The 8,502-nt window shown below is 44.7% G+C and overlaps 1 protein-coding gene across 1 annotated transcript in view; it reads left to right on the top strand.

Moving 5' to 3' along the window:
* Positions 1-3,383: 3,383 nt before the first annotated feature.
* LOC108787573 (RAF proto-oncogene serine/threonine-protein kinase-like) overlaps positions 3,384-8,502 on the top strand; it is a gene marked incomplete at its 3' end in the record, with an annotated part of 88,954 nt that continues 83,835 nt past the window's right edge. Inside the window, exon 1 of the mRNA XM_018557166.1 lies at positions 3,384-3,673. The remainder of the gene's footprint in view (positions 3,674-8,502) is intronic.

The following is an 8,502-nucleotide window of genomic DNA, read 5'->3' as shown; positions in this document are numbered from 1 at the left end:
CCGTCCCCCCCCCCCCCTCACTCCCTTCCCTCACTCCCTTCCCTCACTCCCTTCCCTCACTCCTCTCTTCTGTTTAATCTGGATTTATTATTGAAAAAAGTTTGTGTTTAATACTACTTTAAAGGACAATTAATCCCTCTCGTTTTTTTTTGCATCTATCTACTGCTAGCAAGCAAGCAAGCAGTAGATTTATGCAAAAACATTTAAAAAAAAGTTAACAAAAAGCTTAAAACTTACCTGTGTCTCCGCCATGTGCTCCCGTCCGAAGCTCTGAAGATTCTCAGGTGGACGGAAAGGATCATGGGGAGGGCGCATGTGCAGTAGAGATCTTCGGCCGAGAGAAGAGACACAGGGTAAGTCAATGCAGGCAGCCCGGGTGCACAGAGGGCCCGTTCCGGCCCAATTCTGGCCAGAACGCGCTGCCTCGCATTGCGGCTGGATGACTTTTTTGTGGGGCAGGAGCAAGCACCATTTTGATCGCATTGGACCGCAGGCATAATGTGCCTTGCGATCCCATGCGGCCAATCGCATTGCCGCCTTGAGGGCGTGGCTACAGTGCCATTCACTTCAGTGTCCCGCCACACCCCCTACTGCCCCACAAAAAAGTGAGCAGGTCGCAGTGCGAGGCAGTGCGTTCTGGCCAGAAGCGGGCCGGAACGCACTACATCTGGTGTGAACGGGTCCAGACTCCGTGGGACAGGAAGAGACAGAAGTCAGCGCTGGATCAGAGACCGATATCAGCGCTGGAGGGACTGGAAAGAAGAAGATGATCGGATCAAGAGGCATCATTTAAGGGAGATCCTTACACCAGCAATGGGGAGAGGGAATTTTTTTTTACTTTAGTGTCACTTTAAGTTATGGTTTATTTTGTTGTCTATGTTTACACATGAAACACATTTTTGTTATTTTAAGGGCAGCCAGAAGATTTTGATTTAGTATACATACGTGTACAACAAATACTGTATGTTTATATTATCATAGAAAGACACCTTTTACATTATTGTTAGTGAAGCATTTTATTGAAGAGACATATTGAACATACAATGCCTGGAAATTGTAAAAAATGATAAAATGTTAGACATTCTTAATCCACTCTCAACAAAACCGCAATACGGAGAACATTTCTGACATACATGCTGCCTTTGTATGCAGTGGAGTGAAACATTTTCCAGATCACATGAAAGCTGGCCATTTCCCATGCTCACGAATCATCTTTCATTTGTAAATAGGGTAGGGTAGACGCGGTTGCATTGACATACATTTGCGTTTGATCTGGCCACATAACAAGGCGAGAGAAGCAACAGCAATTTCTCTGAATTAGAAAAAAAGGTTTTTGGGCCCAGACATAGGATTGAAAATCAACCCCAAACACTAGGGGAATGATTTATAAATCATATGCCTTGACATGTAATAGCCAGGTGCCATTCGCACGGCATTCTCGACACTAGATGGAGCTGTGGAGCATAACACATTGCTATGCTTCTTGGCTCCATCTAGTTGCGAGAATGTTGGGGCGGGTGATTTCTCCTCCCTTACATCTGCCCAGATCACTTGTAGCAGTCTGCTAATGTGCTGCCCCCCTTCACCCCGCTGTGGTTTTCTGGGGCCCCCCACTCTAGTGGGGGGCTCGGGACCATGGTAAATGGGGATCAAGATGGAGACCCGGAGAAGACCAAGGAAGTTCCTGCTTCCTGCTATTATTCTGCATTGCTGTATAACGTATTGCTGGGATTTGTATTCCTCTATAGCTAATGGTATTCTGCATTGCTGTATAATGTATTGCTGGGAGTTGTAGTCCTCTCTAGCTGATGGTATTATTTTGCATTGCTGTATATTGTATTGCTGGGATTTGTAGTCCTCTCTAGCTGGTATTATTCTTCATTGCTGAATAATGTATTGCTGGGATTTGTAGTCCTCTATAGCTAATGGTATTCTGCATTGCTGTATAATGTATTGCTGGTATACATGCTGCCTTTGTATGCAGTGGAGTGAAACATTTTCCAGATCACATGAAAGCTGGCCATTTCCCATGCTCACGAATCATCTTTCATTTGTAAATAGGGTAGGGTAGACGCGGTTGCATTGACATACATTTGCGTTTGATCTGGCCACATAACAAGGCGAGAGAAGCAACAGCAATTTCTCTGAATTAGAAAAAAAGGTTTTTGGGCCCAGACATAGGATTGAAAATCAACCCCAAACACTAGGGGAATGATTTATAAATCATATGCCTTGACATGTAATAGCCAGGTGCCATTCGCACGGCATTCTCGACACTAGATGGAGCTGTGGAGCATAACACATTGCTATGCTTCTTGGCTCCATCTAGTTGCGAGAATGTTGGGGCGGGTGATTTCTCCTCCCTTACATCTGCCCAGATCACTTGTAGCAGTCTGCTAATGTGCTGCCCCCCTTCACCCCGCTGTGGTTTTCTGGGGCCCCCCACTCTAGTGGGGGGCTCGGGACCATGGTAAATGGGGATCAAGATGGAGACCCGGAGAAGACCAAGGAAGTTCCTGCTTCCTGCTATTATTCTGCATTGCTGTATAACGTATTGCTGGGATTTGTATTCCTCTATAGCTAATGGTATTCTGCATTGCTGTATAATGTATTGCTGGGAGTTGTAGTCCTCTCTAGCTGATGGTATTATTTTGCATTGCTGTATATTGTATTGCTGGGATTTGTAGTCCTCTCTAGCTGGTATTATTCTTCATTGCTGAATAATGTATTGCTGGGATTTGTAGTCCTCTATAGCTAATGGTATTCTGCATTGCTGTATAATGTATTGCTGGGATCTGTAGTCCTCTCTAGCTGATGGTATTATTCTGCATTGATGTCTAATGTATTGCTAGGATTTTTTGTCACTCTAGGGAAGTGTGTTAGGACTACAGAAACCCTCGCTCTATCCTATTCTCCATAACATAGCATGGAGGTGTTTTGTAGTCCACAAAGAAAACTGGGAACAATGCTGATTTCGGTATAGCAAAGCAAAAAAAAGAAAGTTATCAAGGCACAACATGTGTGGCAGAATCAACAAGTATTTTTTGTTACTGATTTAATATATCAAAATGCTTTTAATGGTGCTATTCACAGACCAAGTGGAAGCAAATCAATGAAATTCAATGTTTTACATACACTTTAAGTCTGAAAAACGATTGAACTGTATCGTCCACAGAGAAACTTCCACTCAACACAGCCCCGCTCTCTCATGTGGGCGGAGTTTCAACGACATGGGGAGGAACGACTGCACGTGGGCGTGGTTCGTGTCAAACAAAGGGGCGTGCTAGCGATTCAAGATGTGCCAATCAGAGCTCGAAAGCTTGCCATTATCCCTGCCATTCTCCGCTGACAAGAGGGGCGTAGTTAATGACGAGACAGGCGGAGCCATTGGGCAGCGACACGGGGAGAGGTCCCGAGCAGGGGGTTGGGCGGCATATGAACTCCTCTGTAGTTGTGTTAGGATCCTCCCCGTTCTCTAGTGATGTTTATTAATGGACGCGTCCAACCCCCCCCCCCCCCCCTCAGCTATGCGCGGCTCCGAGCTCCTGGGACAGTGAGACTCGGGAGTGACTGAGCTGCTTGTGTGTCCGCTTTTCCGCTCTGAGCAACGCCGCCGGATATGTTCTGATTCCTCTGGAACTTCTGTGCTCGGGACTCCGGAGCTGCGGCTGAGGTACAAGTCACTGACAGCCGAAGGCGGGGGGAGGGGGTTACTGCTAGAAGTGCACTTTTCCTGCTGGGACTCCCATAGACCTGCTCTGACTTTACAAAGTAGCTGTGACTGGAACTGCTGATCACTCGGTGCAAACTTCAGTCACTTCGAGCGGCGTTCTCAGCTAGTAATGGCTTGTCCTTTGGGCAGCACCGCACATGCGGGCGGCTTGTTTCCATTTTTTCACACACTTTGTGGTTGATGTGTGAAAAGGGTTCCAGGCTGGACACGTCTTGTTGCCCATAGCAACCAATCAGCTTCGTGCTTTCATTTCTGCAGTGCGGTGTGGAAATGAAACGAGGGTTGTGATTGTTTACACAAGTACAGTATGGTGAGGGTGCAGATTTCACACCATTGTGCACTTTATTATCATTGACACTGAGAATCTGATGATGAAGTCAGGTGATGCACTTTATATTGTACTTCAATGTATACATTATTGTGAATTGACACTGAGAATCTGATGATGTAGTCAGGTGATGGCTGTTCATTGTACACTTTATTAGTATTGACATTCAGAATCTGATGATTAAGTCAGGTGATACACTTTATATTGTACTTCATTGTACACTTTATTATTATTATTATTATTATTATTGACATTAGGAATCTGATGATGAAGTCAGGTGATGCAATTTATATTGTACTTCACTGTACACATTATTATTATTGACCCTGAGAATCTGATTATAAAGTATACTTTATATTATACACTTTTTATTATTTACATTGAGAATCTGATGATGAAGTCAGGTGATGCACTTTATATTTTCTGTTCTCTGTGTACAAGTCAAACACATGTAAACATTGTGAGCAGCCTGGCTGCTGTAGTTTATTGCAGTCTGATGGTTGTGTGTATGGGAAAAGTTTTCTGCACTCAACGAGTGATCAGGATGATGTATTTGTACTGCAGTTGTCTCATCCCAGTGCAGAGCGTAGTGTATGGATTGCTGTGATCATCAACACACACTGAGCTTCCTTTCCTGTGTTTAGATGCACACCTGCGTTTAGAGAAAATAGAATTGTGTATTTAGGATCCGATTACAAACGCTATACGCAGCTAAGTCCACAAAAGGCCGGTATATCTAAACGCAGGAGATCTGGGAAGCATTAGGTTTGTTTATATTTCCCAGATCATTTCTTCTGTGTTTAAATAGCCTGCAATAACACAGGAGTGTTGTTCTGATCTTAGTCTTGGGTACATCCACGTTTAAGGTATTGTTGGCATTGATGGCCACCACTCTGGACGCCGGATGTTATTGAGCGGTGCAGGGCAGCAGTAGAATAGTCAGGGCTGTGGGCAGCAGTGTGATGTAAGACACAAGGCATTAATGTGGTATTGAGGCTTACAAGGTAGCTGTGTAAATGTGAAGGGTAAGGGCAGTGGTGGCATCAACATCAGGTAGAGGGGTAATATTGAGGGCAAGTGGGTTAGACAATGAGGGTTGTGGCAGCAGCATCATGTCAAGGGGCAGCTGGGTAATATAGGGGACACAGGGAGGCACCATCATGTCGGGGGGCACCGTGGTATTATTAAGGCAGGGTATGGGGTTAGCAGCTTCATGTCGAAGAGCATCAGGGTAAAATTGAGGTGCATGAGGCAACAGCATCATATCTAGGGGCAGTTTGTTAATATTGAGGTGCACAAGGAAGCACCATAATGCCAAGGGGCAGCTGGGTAATATTGAAGGGCATGAAGAAGCATCATCATATCAAGGGGCAGTAAAGTGAATATTGAAGTGCATGGGGGCAGCAGCATGCGTGTTTACTGATTTCCATCACACAAACAATTCAATGGATCGACCCGACCTATCACCCTTCCTTTTAGATATCATTATATATAAAGCTGGTGGGAAGGTGCCGTGATCTGTGAAGTTGTATGTGAGATAGAAATCTTGTTGATGCTCCAGAACATTGCTGTGTGTACGGCCGGGAGGAGGGAGTAGGATAGTGTGTGGGATAAATGGAAAACAAGGAGCATTGTTGTTGTTGTCTTGGGAATACGGCACAAATATCATTCTGAGGTGTACAGTAAGCAGCTTTTATTATTGTAGGTTTACACTGAACAAAGGTTAATGGGAGTTCTTCAGCCCTGCCAAGTGTTCTGGAATCTTTCCATATTGGATTGACAATGGAGTAGGTATTTTTTGGCTATGTTCAGGTTTGTTATGAGGATCTTCATTGTGTGAGGGACATGATGCTATAGCACACAAAGCAGGGTGCTGAGAGACACTTGGACACATACAGCGTGGTTATGTACTCGGGATGCCTTGTTACCAATGGCATTGGGTTTGTTATTCATCCTCATGTGTTTGCTTTGCATTCCAAGTTGCTCAGTGTGCGGCCTCTGTACACAGACTCTGGATGTAATGCACCTCCAGGACCTATGCTGCTTCTGGTCAGACTTATGATGGCCTTCCAACTGATGTGATTGCAGAGTGCAGAATCGCAGCTCTAAGACGCTACAGTAAAGCGATGCAGCGCCAACCGCTCAATTATATAGACCCATGTAGAGCTTCTGCAGCAAGCCACCAAGAACGTTCATTGCGTTCCGGAGAATTGTGCCACGCACTCCTCTAGTGTCACTTGTCCAACGCTAGCAATCTAGTTTCAGGTGACATTTGCTCAAAGTATTGTGGCTCTGGTACCATAACTAGTTGGCACAATACTTGTACAGAAGGGTCTGAAATCACCATACATTGCTCCTCGCATCCATTCAGATTCACAGATGACAAAACCATAGAAAATATTTGGTTACCACAGGCAGATCTTTCATGCTTTTTATTGATGAGGCGCAGTAATATGTTGTCATAATGGTTTGTTCCAGCAGATTACAATTGTACATATTTTATCTGCATAACATACCGTAGTTGTTTGTAAACAGCATTACTGTGCTTGTTATTAATCAACCTCTCCGCTTCCAAATACTGTCCAGTGCAGGGGTCTCAAACTCAATTCCCGCGGGGGCCACTAGACACATTTTTTTTCTCCCATGGGGGCCGCTTGACAAATTTCAAACTTTAAAATAAAATCTAACTATATTCGGTGTGGTACTACATACCCCAATGCCTGATTTTGGTGTAAAGTGGCCTCACACATGGCACCGGACCAGTGGTCTCAAAGTACCGGCCCGCCAGCCGGTACTATGTGGCCTGCAGCCAGCTCAAAAGTCTGGTACGCGGTCACGGATGTTGGATGCAGACCGCAAAGCTGCTCTGTGCCGTCACTCTGATCCTTTCGGCCAGCGTCTTTGCTAAATGCTGGCGTGGTACTACATACCCCAATGCACACACAATAAGGCCCCGTTCATATCTGTAGGTTTAGGTGCTATTAGGGATTCTTGCATCAGGAATCCCTAATCTGGCATTTACAAGTGGCCGCTGTCACCCATTCAAGTTAATGATCGGGTGACAACAGTTGCATGTAAACTCCTGCACACTGCATGTAATGATATGTGATTATTACATGCGGTTAGAAAACACTCTCCCTGAATGCACAGTCATTGCGTCCAGGGAGAGTGACTGATTGATTCCTAACCAAATGTAAACATATCGTGTAGCATTACATGCGGTATGCAGGAGTTTACATGCAACTGCTGTCACCTGATCATTAACTTGAATGGGTGACAGTGGCCGCTTGTAAGCGCCAGATTAGGGATTCCTGATGCAGGAATAACCTAATTGCACCTAAAGATACAGGTGTGAATGGAGCCTAATACTCCCCCGCACCCCTTCACATAAAAAAAAACCATATCCCTGCACATAAAAAATAATACCTCCCCCCCCATACACATGAAAAAATACCAGAGAGAGAGAGAATCCCAGTCCCCCTCCCCTCCCCACACACGCATATGAAATATAATTCCCAGTCTTCCCCCAGCCCCACGCCCTCCGCCCCGCACACCCACATGTAAATTAAAGACACAGCCCCCTCTCCTGCTTACCTTGTTGCAGGGAGGAGGCTGAGAGCCACGATCATCTTTAAACCCCCGGGGATCTAGTGGTGATTAGTAAGGTCTGCTGCAGACCTTACTAATCTAATCCTTTCGGCCAGCATTTAGCAAAGACGCTGGCCGAAAGGATCAGAGTGCTGGCACAGAAGCAGCTTTGCGGTCTGCATCCAACCTCCGTGACCGCGTACCAGACTTTTGAGCTGGCTGCAGGCCACATAGTACCGGCTGGCGGGCCGGTACTTTGAGACCACTGGTCCGGTGCCATGTGTGAGGCCACTTTACACCAAAATCAGGCCTTAAAAACATACATCGATGGAGGTCCATTTACTTGCACTTTCAACCTCCAGTGACTTTCGATCATTGCTTTGCTTTTTTTTTTTATTTATTTTTTGCCAGCCTTAGTTGTCCTGAGTACACAAACTTCTGTTTTTTTTTTTTTTTTTACTTCTGTTCTGTTTCCTTCAATTTTTTCCATGTTCCTTTACATTGCACTGAAAAAAAGTAGAACATGCTTAGCATGCTTTCCTTTTTTTTCTTTTTTCCAGTGCACAACAACGCAACGAACCAGAGCGCTGTGGACTGGTCCTATTCACACCCATTCCATTTTTTGGGCTACCATCCGTTGACCAATAGATTGCAACCGATTGAATGAGGCCTCAATGAGATGGTGTACTTTTTTTCATTTTGATGCAATATTCAGTTTCAGTGAAGTCAAATAGAAAAACATTCATTGTTCCATGTATGCATTTGTTTTTCTTTTAAATAAAATAGGAAAATAATCCCAGTATTTATGCATTAAAAAAAAAAAAAAAAAGAAAAATAAAAAAAAAATCCCAGC

This window comes from Nanorana parkeri, unplaced genomic scaffold (genome assembly GCF_000935625.1).
Source record: "Nanorana parkeri isolate BGI_ZX_2015 unplaced genomic scaffold, ASM93562v1 scaffold270, whole genome shotgun sequence".
In the NCBI taxonomy this organism is placed as follows: Eukaryota; Metazoa; Chordata; class Amphibia; order Anura; family Dicroglossidae; genus Nanorana; species Nanorana parkeri.
Note: the sequence above shows the minus strand (reverse complement) of the source record. Positions and strands in the feature narration are given on the sequence as shown.